Genomic DNA, 15,324 nt, shown 5'->3' with positions numbered 1-15,324 from the left:
AGGGAAGTAGTTCGAACAGTCCATTACAAGGCTGTGAGGAGTCTTTATGGATGCTGACGGCCTTCCTGAGGCACCGTGTGTGGTAGATGCCCTCCAAGGCTGGTAGCTGTGTCCCAATAATCTTCTAATATAACATTTACTATGCTAGACCTGCCCTGGTTTGGCATACCAAAGTGCAACACCTCACACTTGTCAGAGTTAAATACCATTTGCTGTTTTTTGTACACCTTCCAGTAGGATCTAGATCCTGTTGTAAACTTAGATATACGGCCAATTTTGGTGTCATCTGCAAATTTACTAACATTGTTAACCACATCAAAATCGTTAATGTAGATTAAAATCAACAATGGGCCCAGCACTGAGCTCTGAGGCACTTCTATTAAATCAAAGGCTTTTCAAATCAGAAAAACAACTCTCCACAATTCCCTTTGACCTTTCCTCCAAGCCAAGTATGAATCCAATTGGTTATATCGCCTTGAATTCCATGTGATCTAATCTTCCAGACTAGTCTACCCTACAGAACTTTGTCAAAGGTCTTGCTAAAGTCCATATAGACAACGAATCCTGCCTTAACAAAATCTCTTGGTAAGCCCTTCAAGACTATCCAATTTGTGAAGTATAATAATAATAATAATAATAAATTTATTTGCATAGCACATTTAAAAACAACTCACTTTGACCAAAGTGCTTTACATCAGTGCAGGTACTAATTTGATACATACAACGGTACACAGACCTAACAATACATACATAAACTGTTTACAGCGCCCACTCAGAGGGGCTCAAAAACGCTAGGGAGTAGAAATAGGTTTTGAGTCATGACTTAAAGGAGTCGATGGTGGGGGCAGTTTTGATGAGGAGAGTGGGATGCTATTCCACAGTCTATGTGCTGCAACCGCAGAGGTTACCCCTGAGCTTAAACCTAGACTGCGGGATAGTCAGTAGCCCCAATTCGGGCAGAACTGAGGGACCTGGAGGTAGAATGGTGGGTTAGAAGATTTTTGATATGGGGGGGGGGGGGGGGGCAAGCCCGTTAAGGGCTTTGTATACGTATAAGAGGAGCTTGAAGTTGATTCTGTACTGTATTAGGAGCCAGTGGAGAGGCCAGGATCGGGGTGACGTGGTCCCTTTTACGGGTACCCATCGGAAGTCTTGCTGCAGCGTTTTGGACCAATTGTAGGCGGGACAGGGATGATGCCAGTGTATAGGGAGTTGCAGTAGTCAAGGCGGGAGAAGATAAATGCATGGATGGTTTTTTTCAAGGTCGTCGAATTTGAGGAATGATTTGATTTTAGCTATGGTACGAAGTTGGAAGATACCAGCTTTTACCACAGAGTTGACTTGCTTGTCAAACTTTAATGCAGAGTCAAATATCACGCCAAGGTTTTTGACGTGCGGTTTGACTAAGGAGGTTAGGTTTCCAAGGCTGCCCGTTATTGTTTTGATGGAGTCGGAGGGGCCGAAGAAACCTCAGACTTGCTCTCGTTAAGTTGGAGGAAGTTCTGAGCCATCCAACATTTAAATCATCGAGGCAGTGCATGAGGCTGTTTATGGTATGGTCCACTGTATCAAACGCTGCGCTGAGGTCGAGAAGGAGCAGGATTGCACAGTCGCCGGAGTCGATGGCGAGAAGGAGGTGGTTGTGTACCTTCAACAAGGCAGACTCTGTGCTGTGGTGGGCCCTAACACCTGATTGGAAACTTTCCAGGATTTTTTTTGGTGTAGATAAGGCATTAGTTGGTCTAGAATTACCTTTTCAAGGACTTTTGAGGGGAAAAGGAGTTTGGAAATAGGTCTGTAGTTGCTAGGCAAGGTTGGGTCTAGGTTAGGTTTTTTCAGGAGAGGCTGGACCACCACGTGCTTGAAGCAAGTTGGAACAGTGCCAATGGCCAGAGAACTGTTGATGATCGAGAGGATACTGGGACCAACAATTGCAAAGACATCCTTCAGAAGGGCAGTGGGAACAATGTCAAGGGGGCAGGTTGCAGGTTTCATAGTGGAGACAAGCTTTACAAGGGAGGATAGAGTAACGGGTTGGAAGCGGTCTAATTTAGAAGAACAGACCAAAGAGACAGCTAGGTCACGGGTGGGAGGGGAAATATTCGTTCTAATAGACAATAGACCATAGACAATAGGTGCAGGAGTAGGCCATTTGGTCCTTCGAGCCAGCACCACCATTCAATGTGATCATGGCTGATCATCCCCAATCAGTTCCTGCCTTCTCCCCATATCTCCTGACTCCGCTATTTTTAAAAGCCCTATCTAGCTCTCTCTTGAAAGCATCCAGAGAACCTGCCTCCACCGCCCTCTGAGGCAGAGAATTCCACAGACTCACCACTCTCTGTGAGAAAAAGTGTTTCCTCGTCTCCGTTCTAAATGGCTTATTCCTTATTCTTAAACTGTGGCCCCTGGTTCTGGACTCCCGCAACATCGGGAACATGTTTCCTGCTTCTAGCGTGTCCAAGCCCTTAACAATCTTATATGTTTCAAGGAGATGCCCTCTCATCCTTCTAAACTCCAGAATGTACAAGCCCAGCTGCTCCATTCTCTCAGCATATGACAGTCCTGCCATCCCAGGAAATAACCTTTTAAACCTACGTTGCACTCGCTCAATAGCAAGAATGTCCTTCCTCAAATTAGGGGACCAAAACTGCACACAATAGTCCAGGTGTGGTCTCACTAGGGCTCTGTACAACTGCAGAAGGACCTATTTGCTCCTATATTCGATTCCTCTTGTTATAAAGGCCAACATGCCATTTGCTTTCTTCACTGCCTGCTGTACCTGCATGCTTACTTTCATAGACTGATGTACAAGGACCCCCAGATCCCGTTGTACTTCCCCTTTTCCCAATTTGACGCCATTTAGATATTAATCTTTCTTCCTGTTTTTGCTACTAAATTCAAATTCAATTCAATTCAATTCAATTTATTGTCATTTGGACCCCTTGAGGTCCAAACGAAATGTCGTTTCTGCAGCCATACATTACAAACAAATAGACCCGAGACACAACATAATTTACATAAACATCCATCACATTGCTGTGATGGAAGGCCAAAAAAACTTATCTCTCCACTGCACTCCCCCCCCCGATGTCAGAGTCAAAGTCAAAGCCCCCGGCGGGCGATGGCGAATTGTCCCGCGGCCATTAAAGCCACGCCGGGTGATGCAAGGTCGCGCACCGGGTCTTGGTGTTAGAGCCCCCGGCGTGCGCTCGCAGTCCCGCGGCCATTCCAAGCCGCGCGGGGCGGTGCTGTAAGGCCCCGCTCCAGGAGCTCTTCAACCCCGCAACTCGGGCGGGAGAAGTCGCCGCTGCGGAAGCCCCGAAAAGCGGTCTCCCAGCAGGGACCCGTGGGCTCCCGGTGTTACCGTCCGCCAAACCCGCAGTTGCAGCCACCGAATCTCCGGAGGTCGGGCCGCAGCAGCGTCCACCACAGCTCCACCCGCGCTGGACTCGGCCAGCTCCGCGACGGTGAGGTGAGTAGTCGGCACCACAGCCCCCGGTCTTCCTGTTGGAGGCCGCTCCTCGTTGCAGCCCCAACGACAACGGAGACCCGACAAAGAAAAGGTCGGGTCTCCCGTGCAGGGAGAGATTTAAAAGTTACCCCCTCCCCCCCACCCCCCCACACACATACCCCAACAAAAAATAACAAAAACTACATAAAAACATAGACATAAAATAATAAAAACGCAGACGGACTGCAGAGGCCGCTGCTGACGAAAGTCTCGTGAGGATAACCTCACATTAATCCACATCAAACTTCATAAACCATGCATCTGCCCACTTCCCCAACCTGTCCAAGTCACCCTGCATTCTCATAGCATCCTCCTCACAGTTCACACTGCCACCCAGCTTTGTGTCATCTGCAAATTTGCTAATGTTACTTTGAATCCCTTCATCCAAATCATTGATGTATATTGTAAATAGCTGCGGTCACAGCACCGAGCCTTGCGGTACCCCACTAGTCACTGCCTGCCTTTCTGAAAGGGACCTGTTAATCCCTACTCTTTGTTTACTGTCGGCCAACCACTCCTCTATCCATGTCAGCACTCTACCCCCAATACCATGTGCCCTAATTTTGCCCACTAATCTCCTATTTGGGACCTTATCAAATGCTTTCTGAAAGTCCAGGTACACTACATCCACTGGCTCTCCCTTGTCCATTTTCCTAGTTACATCTTCAAAAAATTCCAGAAGATTAGTCAAGCATGATTTCCCCTTCGTAAATCCATGCTGACTCGGACCAATCCTGTTACTGCTATCCAAATGTGCGGCTGTCTCATCTTTTATAATTGACTCCAGCATCTTCGCCACCACCAATGTCAGGCTAACTGGTCTATAATTCCCCGTTTTCTCTCTCCCGCCTTCCTTAAAAAGTGAGATAACATTTGTTACCCTCCAATCCACAGGAACTGATCCTGAGTCTATAGAACATTGGAAAATTATCACCAATGCATCTACGATTTCTAGTGCCACTTCCTTAAGTACCCTGGGATGTAGACCATCAGGCCCTGGGGATTTATCAGTCTTCAGTCCCATCAGTCTATCCAACACCATTTCCTGCCTAATGTGGATTTCCTTCAGTTCCTCCATCACCCCAGATCCTCTGGCCACTAGTATATCAGGAAGATTGTTTGTGTCCTCCTTAGTGAAGCCAGGTCCAAAGTACCTGTTCAACTCATCTGCCATTTCCTTGTTCCCCATAATAAATTCACCTTTTTCGGTCTTCAAGGGTCTTAACTAATTTTTTCCTCCTCACATTCCTGAAGAAGCTTTTACTATCCTGCTTTACATTCTTGGCTAGCTTACTTTCGTACTTCATCTTTTCTCCCCGTATTATCTTTTTGGTTATCTTCTGTTGTTCTTTAAACATTACCCAATCCTCTTGCTTCCCGCTCATGTTTGCTATGTTGTACTTCTTCGTTTTAATTTTTATACTGTCACTGACATCCCTTGTCAGCGATGGTCGTCCCTTTCTCTCCTTGGAATCTTTCTTCCTCCTAGGAATGAACTGATCCTGCACCTTCTGTATTATTCTTAGAAACACCTGCCATTTTTGTTCCACTGTCATCCCTACTAGTGTATCTTTCCAGTCAACTTTGGCCAGCTCCTTCATCATGGCCCCATAGTCCCCTTTATTCAACTGCAACACTGACACCTCCGATCTACTCTTCTCCCTCTCCAATTGTAGATTAAACCTGACCATGTTATGGTCACTGCCTCCTAATGGCTTATTAACCTCAAGGTCCTTTATCAAATACCATTCATTACAAAACACTAAATCCAGAATTGCCTTCTCCCTGGTAGGCTCCAACACAAGCTGTTCAAAGAATCCATCAGAAAGGCACCCTACAAAGTCCCTTTCTTGGGGTCCAGTACCAACCTGATTTTCCCAGTCTACCTGCATGTTGAAATCTCCCATAACAACCACAGCATTACTTTTACTACATGCCAATTTTAACTACTGATTCAACTTGCGCCCGATGTCCAGGCTACTGTTTGGGGGCCTGTAGATTAGTCCCATTAGGGTCTTTTTACCCTTACAATTCCTTAGTTCTATCCATACTGACTCCACATCTCCTGTTTCAATGTCACCCCTTGCAAGGGACTGAATTTCATTCCTCACCAACAGGGCAACCCCACCCCCTCTGCCCACCTGTCTGTCTTTTTGATAGGAGGTGTACCCTTGAATATTCAGTTCCCAGCCCTGGCCCTCTTGCAGCCATGTCTCAGTAATTCCCACAACATCATACTTGCCAGTTTCTAACTGAGCTTCAAGCTCGTCCACTTTATTCCTTATACTTCGTGCACTTTGACCTCCGTATTCACTTCCCCCCTCGCAATTGGCCCTGACCTTACTCTGTTGTCCATTGTCAAGCTTTCCTTCCCATTAATTCGAGAATCTTTTGTAATTTTTCCTGTAGCCACTTCCCCTTCAACTCCATCTTTATTCTCCCAATTTGTCAATCCCTCCCCCCCCACTATTTAGCTTAAACCCACACGTGTAGCCCTAGCAAACCTGCTGCCAGAATGTTGGTCCCCCTCCAGTTAAGGTGTAACCCATCCCTTTTGTACAGGTCACCCCTACCCCAAAAGAGATCCCAGTGGTCTATAAATCTAAATCCTTGCTCCCTGCTCCAGCCCCTCAGCCACACATTCAGATCCCCTATCTCCCTGTTCCTGTCCTCACTAGCACGAGGTACTGGAAGCAATCCAGAGATAACCACCCTAGAAGTCCAGCATTTCAGTCTTCTTCCCAACTCTCTGAATTCATGTTGGAGAACCTCCTTCCTCTTCTTCCCGACGTTGTTTGTGCCGACGTGCACAACTACTATTCACCTTCTCTCTCTCTTGAGGATGTTCGAATTTGGCTTGTGACATCCTGAACCCTGGCACCAGGGAGGCAACAGACCATCCTCGCGTCTCATCTGCCGCCACAGAATCTCCTGTCCGCTCCTCGGACAATGGAGTCACCCACCACTAGGGCTCTGCCCGACGTCGGTCTCGCCGGTCGAGTCCCATCTCTAGGATTGGAGCCACCGACGTGTCCGCCACTCGGGCTGGAAACATTGTCTCCCCGGACAGTTCCCAAGAGGGCGTACCTGTTTTCATTAGGCACAGCCACCTGGGTCTTCTGCACTCCACGATTTCCACCCTTTCTCTCCATCACACACCTTGGTTCTTCCCGTAACCTCGGCGTGACAACCTCACTGTAGGTCCTGTCCAGGAAACTCTCGTTTTCCCAGATGGCCCTGAGGTCATCCAGCTGCTTCTCCAGTGCCCCAACACAGTCCTTTAGGAACTGAAGCTGGACGCACTTGCCACAGTTGTAGCAGCCAGAGGCTCCATCTGTGTCCCTGGGCTCCCACATTCTGCAATCCTCACATTGTCTCACCACTGTCTCACATTTATCTACCTTAAAGTGCTTCAATCCAGTCAAAAAGACTACACATGATTACATTCACGCTGTCTACAGTCCCCAGACAAAGGATAAAGAAGGGTCCATTTTGTGCTAGATAAAGTCTGATTAATGATGGTTCATAGGTCACCAATGAGGCAACGGGGGTTCAGGACCAAACTGGCTGATGAGAGGACCATTCAGTTGCCTGATGATAACTATCCGTGAATCTGGAGGTATGCTTTATCAAACCTCTACCTGATGGGAGAGGGGAAAAGAGGGAGTGACTGGTCCGTCATTATGCTGGTGGCCTTGCTGAGGCAGCATGAAGTATCTATGGGTGATTCAGCTATTGAGGGAGAGCGTGTTATTTTCAAAAGGTCACTGGTTTTGAAAAAAAAAAAAAAATTTGTTAACTGGGGTCAAAAGAGTAAGATATGGAACCGGGTGGCACCGTACGATGGCAGCCGCGCCAACAGTCTGTCTCGTCCTTTTTCTTCTTTTGTTGTGTTTAGTTTGTTGTTAAATGTATGCTTTAGTGTATCTAATTTTGTATTATGTGGGGGGTGGGGGAAACTTTTTAAAATCTCTTTCCTCGACGGAGATACGACTTTTTCCGTATCATATCTCCGTCCTCGCTGCGGCCTAACATCAAGGAGCTGGTGGCCTCTTGTTGGGGATCGACCTTGGGAGCTCCAACCACGGGAGCCTGCGGACTTAACTTCGTGGAGCTTGTGGACCCTTGGTTAGGGACCGACTTCGGGATCTCCTACCGCAGGAGCTTCGACCGGGCTGGTTCGACTGCCCCGTCCGCGGGAGAATAAGGAGGAAAGAAGATAAATCTTTATTGCCTTCCATCATTTCATTTCAAGCACTTTATTCGTCCCCGAGGGGCAATTTAAAAGGGCGCATTACATCCGCACCGACCGGTCGACCGCACGAGCAGTGCCCCGGCAAGGATTGGATTGTCAGCAGCGATACAATAATAAAGAACACACAAAATGTAACACAAACATCCACCACAGCATTCATCACTGTGGTGGAAGGCACAAAAATTTGGCCAGTCCTCCTCCATTTCCCCCCCGTGGACAGGACCAGAGTCCAGAGTCAGTCCAGGATCGGCTCTTCCTCACCGGAGACCGCGGCTTTAGATTGTTGTAGGCCGCAGGCCGGCGGTCAAGATTTAAAGTCTCCGCCGCAGCCAGAAGCACCGTAGACTGCAGGGCCGGCGGTCGAAGCTCCCCTCCAGGGGTGATGGTAAGTCCATGCCGGCCCCGCGGTAGAAGTTGGCCGCGGGCCGGCAGTGATGGCTTCTTCTTCCCCCGGGTCCCCCACGAGGGATCCCGGGCTGTAGACGCCGCACAGCTCTGCAGACCGCGGCTTCAGGCTGCGACTTCAGGCTGCCGGCTGCCCCGGGCCAGCGAAATGGAGCGCTCCCTCCAGCGAGCCCCAGCGAGGGTTCACCCGCTCCACGCCGAGAGTCCACGCTGCGCCCGCCTCTGAAGCCCCGGGCACGTCTCCGGGAAAGGCCGCGCCGATCCTTGATGTTAGGCCATGGAGGAGGCGACCGAAGCGGTTTCCCCCTTACCTCCCCACACCACCCCCCACATAAGACACACAAGGAAACATTAATACACACTTTAAAACATACAAAAAAATTTAAAAAAATTGAAAAAACTGACGCACTGCTGACATGGCTGCTGCCAGAACAGCGCCCCCTTCGATAGTGAGGAATGTGGAGGAGCCGCTGTGGTGGATGGTTATGTTAACTTTTATGTAGTTGTGTGTCTTGTTGCCTTTTTGGTATGACTGTATGGCAAATCAAATTCCTTGTACGTTTTTACATACTTGACTAATAAATGAATCACAACTACAATGGAAAAAGCATGGGGCCGTACATTAAAATTGCTCTTTCCTTACTCTGACACGAGTCATAGATTTCATAAAACAGTACGAAGGAACAGACCCTTCAGCCCACAATGTTCATGCTGAACATGATGCCAGGTTAAACTAATCTCCTCTGCCTGTTTGATCAGCCATGATCACATTGAATGGTGGTGCTGGTTCGAAGGGCCGAATGACCTACACCTGCACCTATTGTCTATTGTTTGTGATCCATACCCTTCCATTCCCTGCATATCCTAGCGGCTATCCAAAAGCTTCATAAATGCTGCAATCATATCTGCCTCCACCACCAAAACCTGCAGTGCATTCCAGGCACTCACCACAGTGTAAAATGAACTTGCCCTGCACATCCCCTTTAAACTTTGCCCCACTCACATTAAAACCAGGCTTGCCCGCCTTTGTCATTTCCACCTTTGGGAAAAAAGGTCCCGACTGTATATCCTATGTATGTCTCTCAATTTTATACACTTGTATTCAGTCTCCGACACTACAGAAAAAACGACCCAAATTTGTTCAACCTCTCCGTATAACTACTACCCTCTAATCCATACTCATTCCGTAATACCTAATTGACAATTGTGAACCTCTCCTAATGAATACTTAATAATATATTTCACAGACAAAATTGTCTGAAGAAGGATCTTGACTCGAAACGTCACCCATTCCTTCTCGCCAGAGATGCTGCCTGTCCTGCTGAGTTACTCCAGCTTTTTGTGTCTATCTTCTTATTATTCAAAGCGATGATTTATGTGGCTCAGGCTGTACATAGAACTAGAAAAGAGCCGATTAGGTAAAGAACTATCTAATCTTGGATTAAATAACCAGAAGTGGCCACTTCTGCCAGGATGGATATATCAGCCAAAAGGAGTCACCATTCACCAGCTCCTCAGGATGTGTATCTGAACATTTGTAATCAATATCTAATTGCTGGCTCTTTGTCAATTTCACATCTGTGGCTGATGCAACTTGACAGTGGCAGTGAAACATTGTTTACAGACACACTACCCCACTTTGTAACATGCAAGAGCCTCACTTGCTTTTGTGTTTACATTTGTTTCTTTCCATCAATTTACCATCAGCCCAGATGTTTTTATTTCATAAATGACCTCCCCTCACATTTATGGTATCATTGGAGATTTGAAGCAACCAAGCTAATCCTATCATTAAAGCTGCACTATAATGACACATTAATTGTATGCTCACGGTACTTTACCTCTATAATTAAATATCTTTCTTTGTAGCATTAGCATAAGTAAATGCATAAAATATTAGTCCCATTAAGCAGTATACAAGATATTGAGTTTTACAGAAATTGAGATATTGAGCTGTTATTGAAATAGCCATGATTTATGTTTGCACTTAGCAACCTACGAAAAGATTGAAAGCAATGAAAATGTGCACATGATATGAGCGAGAAACTCAGTGGCAGTTTAAGAGGCATAGAAGGGATAGACAGCCAGAACTTTGCCCCAGGGTGGAAATGTAGCTAGAGTATTAGGCGAGAGGGGACAAGTTTAATGGAGATGAGCATAGCAAGTTTTTATTTTATACACAGAGCTGTGAGGGCCTGGAACGCATTACCAAGGGTAATGGTGGAGGCAGATATGATTGAGGCATCCAAGAAGCTTTTGAATAGGCACATGGCAGTGCAGGGAATAGAGGGGATTTACACAGAAATGCTGGAGATACTCAGCGGGTGCAGCAGCATCTATGTAGCGAAGGAAATAGGCAACGTTTTGGGCCGAAACCCTTCTTCAGACCGAAATGTTGCCTATCTCCTTCGCTCCATAGATGCTGCTGCACCCGCTGAGTTTCTCCAGCATTTTTGTGTAAACCTTCGATTTTCCAGCATCTGCAGTTCCTTCTTAAACAGGGAATAGAGGGGGATGGATCATGTACAGACAGATGAGATCAGTTTAACTTGGCATCGTGTTCGACGCAAACATTGGGCACTGAAGGCTCTGATCCTGTGGTGTTCTGTGTTCATCTGTGGAGGGAAATGTCTTGACGTTGTGGGGGTCAAGACCCTGCCTCTTGGAGGGGAGCGAACCAGTGTAAAGAGGGGGGGGGGGGGGGGGGGGGGATGAGGCGGAATCTGGCACATGAAAGGTGGATCCAGGTGAGGAGAGGGTAGAAAGGTGGATGGAGTCAGGCGAGGGAGAGAGGGATGGAGAAAACAAGAGCCAAGGATTTAATTGGTAAAGATAAGCAGCGGTTGGAGATGATGGAATCTGATGGTAGAGTACAGGAGTAAAAGGAGGTGGGGTGGGCAGAAGGGACCAGTGGGGGAAGGATCTCAATTAGAGCTTGTGGGAGATGGGCTGCTGAAATGGGCAGGGAAGCAACAGTTGTTGAGGGACGGTGTGTTGTGGGTAATAAGCATGTGCGTGGGAGGATCTGGGTGGATAGAGGGACTGGGACGGAACAAGTTACCTCAAATTAGAGAATTCAATCTCCATGCTGTAGCATTGTAGACCACAGAGGTGAAATACGAGGGTCTATTACTGCAGTTCGAGTTTGGCAACACGTTTGAGATGTTTATTTCACACCAAATAGTTTGCCTGAAATCAGGCTCCATGTCTCAGTGCCAATAGCGTAGCAAATGCTGATGGCTGTAGTTTGAATTTTTGAAGCAGATATTTTCTGATCGCTTTCCTCACAGGTTGTGACACTTGGAGGAAGGATTGAACGGCAACAAATGGAGCAGCAATAACGTGGGAAAGGACTGAGACACAAAGGGGCAGGATTGACTCTATTGACTCTAATCCTCTGAAGTTCTGTGGAACTGGAATGACAATTCTATTTCTTCCACTCCTCATCAAACTTAAAAAGTACAGTATAGTTTAGAGACACTTCATGGAAACAGGCTCTTTGGCCCACGCCGACAAGCAATCCTTGTACACCAGCACCATCCTACACACGAGGGACAATTTACAATTTTACCAAAGCCAATTAACCTACAAACCTGAGGTACACAAAAATGCTGGAGAAACTCAGCGAGTGCAGCAGCATCTATGGAGCGAAGGAAATAGGCAACGTTTCGGGCAGAAACCCTTCTTCAGAAGAAGGGTCTGAAGAACGGTTTTGGCCCGAAACGTTGCCTATTTCCTTTGCTCCATAGATGCTGCTGCATCCGTTGAGTTTCTCCAGCATTTGTGTGTACCTTCAATTTTCCAGCATCTGCAGTTCCTTCTTAAACACTTAACCTACAAACCTGTACGTCTTTGGAGTGTGGGAGGAAACTGGAGCACCCGGAGAAAACCCATGCGCTCGCAGGGAGAACATACAAACTCTGTACCTACAGCACCCATAGTGAGGATCAAACCCAGGCAGCAACTTTACCACTGCGCCACCAAGTCACCTATTGGGTGCTGCCCGAACTTGGCTCTCTGGCACTTACATTCACACTTGCAAAGCCCAATTTAACAGACCGGGCCAAAAACAGGCATAAGACACTTATTATTTGCAAGGGAACTGAAAAGTTAGAGAATGACCAGGAAGAACTGAAAAAATGTAACAAACCTATTACGTGACAAGGCATAGTTCACCATGCTTAGCGCAAGGAAAATATTATTGTAACATAGAAACATAGAAACATAGAAATTAGGTGCAGGAGTAGGCCATTCGGCCCTTCGAGCCTGCACCGCCATTCAACATTTACTTTAAAACCTATACGTAGTAAAAGGTTCAGCAGGGTTTAATTTTTACACCATCTAATTATACAGCAGTTGTTTCCCAAGACAGACAACATTTCGATCAGATCCAAATGACATTGACTTAAACACTAAATAAAAAAATCATTCACATTGTTTCCTGCAACAACATTGCTAAATTGGAGTGTGGATTATCAGGGACACTTTCATCATTCTTGATTGGATAAAATATTTTTTCTAAAAGCCCTTCTGTAAATACATCCTTACTGTTGATCTTTGTGTGCAGTGGGCTTTAATTCTTTCTGCATGCCCTAGGTATGTTGTTTCTTTCTTACATAGAGTGGTGTCTAGATGCAGTTTTCTCCGAGTGCTATTGTAATAGGTGTCAGCAAAACATGAAATTTGCAAATGTCCAAAAATGTACCTGTGAGAAATGGTATAGTATAAAACGGTTACTAACAGCAGCATACAAGCAGAGCATATACACAGTAGTATCAAAATTGCCTTTCTCCATTTAAATAGCATTAAAGCAGCATTATATATCACCGTAACCTTCTCAACTTTCTTTGAATGATCACAAACCACTGATCTTTAGTCAGTGTGAAATTACTTTGTCGGCCAACCTGAAGCTCTCAAATCTACTGGCAGGCAGCTGCAATCACACCAGCTACACTTTACACAAACAACACTTCTATCTGAAGAAGTGTCCCAACCTGAAACATCGCCAATCCATGTTCTCCAGAGATGCTGCCTGACATGCTGAGTTATTCCAACATGTTGCATCTTCTCTTCCATCTATTGGGAAATGTTGTTGCTTAGTTGGTGGATACTACAATGATGGGAAGAGGGAGTGAAAATACTCCACAGATGCTTGAGGGAGGGGATGGGGGTCAGAGCAATCCAGACAAAACTGGCAGGAGGCATGTCCTTGGTGTCAGGAGGTTCACAGGAACTCCCTCAGGGCTGCAACAGGCTGTGTGAATGGCTACAGGAGATCACAGATCCATTGAAGACAGATTGTAGATTCAGTGCTGCTCCCTTACATAGCATGGATCCAATGGAAACAGGGCAAGTGGAGCCAAGCGTAAATAAATAATTGAAAATGTTCAAACCAGCAAGGCCAAAAATCACACTAGCAATTAATTTTGCCCGTTGCACGATTGTTTTACTCTGAACGATGATGTGGCACAAAAAAAAATCCCATCTAAGGAGGATGATATTCCTGTCTGATACCAAGACATTCAGAAACGGGTGCAAAATTGCTTCCCCCTATTTTCAATTGCAGAGTACTATTTAATAAAAGAAACCAGAGCTGTGTGAAAGAATTGCATTTGGGTGGTTTGCATTGTGGCTTCTCCTAACACCTCCCCCACCCAAGTGCAGATTAGACTAAAGATACACAAAGTGCTGGAGTAACTCAGCCGGTCAGGCAGTATCTCTGGGGAAAAAGGATGGGTGATGTTTCGGGTCGGGACCTTCTTAGGTTTAGAGGAGTCACAGTATTCAAAGTATTTGCTACAAATGTCGGTTTCCAAGAACCAACACTTTCAGCTTAAAAGTAAGCCAGATGGCTATAGTGCACATTCAATAAGCAGGCCATCATTGAAGCATTCAGGAAGGCTGCAATCTTCCATCTTTGCAGGAAACATGTTCCCGATGTTGGAGGAGTCCAGAACCAGGGGTCACAGTTTAAGAATAAGGGTAAGCCATTTAGAATGGAGGCGTGGAAACACTTTTTCCACACAGAGAGTTGTGAGTCTGTGGAATTCTCTGCCTCAGAGGGTGGTGGAGGCTGGTTCTCTGGATACTTTCAAGAGAGAGCTGGATAGGGCTCTTAAAGAAAGCAGAGTCAGGGGATATGGGGAGAAGGCAGGAATGGGGTACTGATTGTGGATGATCAGCCATGATCATATTGAATGGCGGTGCTGGCTCGAAGGGCCGAATGGACTACTCCTTCACCTGTTGTCTATTAACTCATGTTGGCAACACGAAAGGAGAGGAGATAGGGTGATCCAGGAGGCAAGTGTTTGTAGATCAGAACAGCAAGTTTGAATCCACCAAACACTCCAACCTGACCAATTGTCACCACCTCTGTGGGTTTGTAGGTTAATTAGCCTCTAAAAATGGCCCCCAATATGTAAAGTGGTTGAGAATGTGGGACAATAGAACTAGTGTGACAGATGATCGATGGTCAGTGTGGGCTCGGTGGGCCGAATGACCCCAAAGTAAAACATGCACATACATACCACCTTATATCACCTCCTCTTTGGCACCCATCCCATCTGGTTACTTCACTCTGACGCCACACTGACTTACACTTTGCCCCGAGTTGCCATTAACTAGCAAGCAGCCTCCCCAACCTCTCATCCTCCAAGTTGTAGCCTCAAATCGCATCAAATAATCTCCACCAACCTGCTTCTAACACAGCCAAGCTTGTCAATTAGGTTATTGGGAGGGAAACCAACAGAAAAAATTAAAGGGTTAAAAACATAGAAACATAGAAAATAGGTGCAGGAGTAGGTCACTCGGTCCTTCGAGCCTGCACCGCCATTCAATATGATCATGGCTGATCATCCAACTCGGTATCCTGTACCTGCCTTCTCTCCGTACCCCCTGATCCCTTTAGCCACAAGGGCCACATCTAACTCCCTCTTAAATAAAGCCAATGAACTGGCCTCAACTACCTTCTGTGGCAGAGAATTCCAGAGATTCACCACTCTCTGTGTGAAAAATGTTTTTCTCATCTCGGTCCTAAAAGATTTCCCCCTTATCCTTAAACTGTGACCCCTTGTTCTGGACTTCCCCAACATCGGGAACAATCTTCCTGCATCCAGCCTGTCCAACCCCTTAAGAATTTTGTAAGTTTCTA

General features: G+C 46.4%; 1 long non-coding RNA gene across 1 annotated transcript; it reads left to right on the top strand.

The window, feature by feature from the left end:
• Positions 1 to 433: 433 nt before the first annotated feature.
• On the top strand, positions 434 to 14,983 carry LOC116970649. The gene is made up of 3 exons (XR_004411231.1): positions 434 to 464; positions 14,177 to 14,178; positions 14,973 to 14,983. It is a non-coding gene; the product is annotated as an uncharacterized LOC116970649 (long non-coding RNA).
• Positions 14,984 to 15,324: the final 341 nt, after the last annotated feature.

This window comes from Amblyraja radiata, chromosome 3 (assembly GCF_010909765.2).
Source record: "Amblyraja radiata isolate CabotCenter1 chromosome 3, sAmbRad1.1.pri, whole genome shotgun sequence".
Taxonomy (NCBI): domain Eukaryota; kingdom Metazoa; phylum Chordata; class Chondrichthyes; order Rajiformes; family Rajidae; genus Amblyraja; species Amblyraja radiata.
Note: the sequence above shows the minus strand (reverse complement) of the source record. Positions and strands in the feature narration are given on the sequence as shown.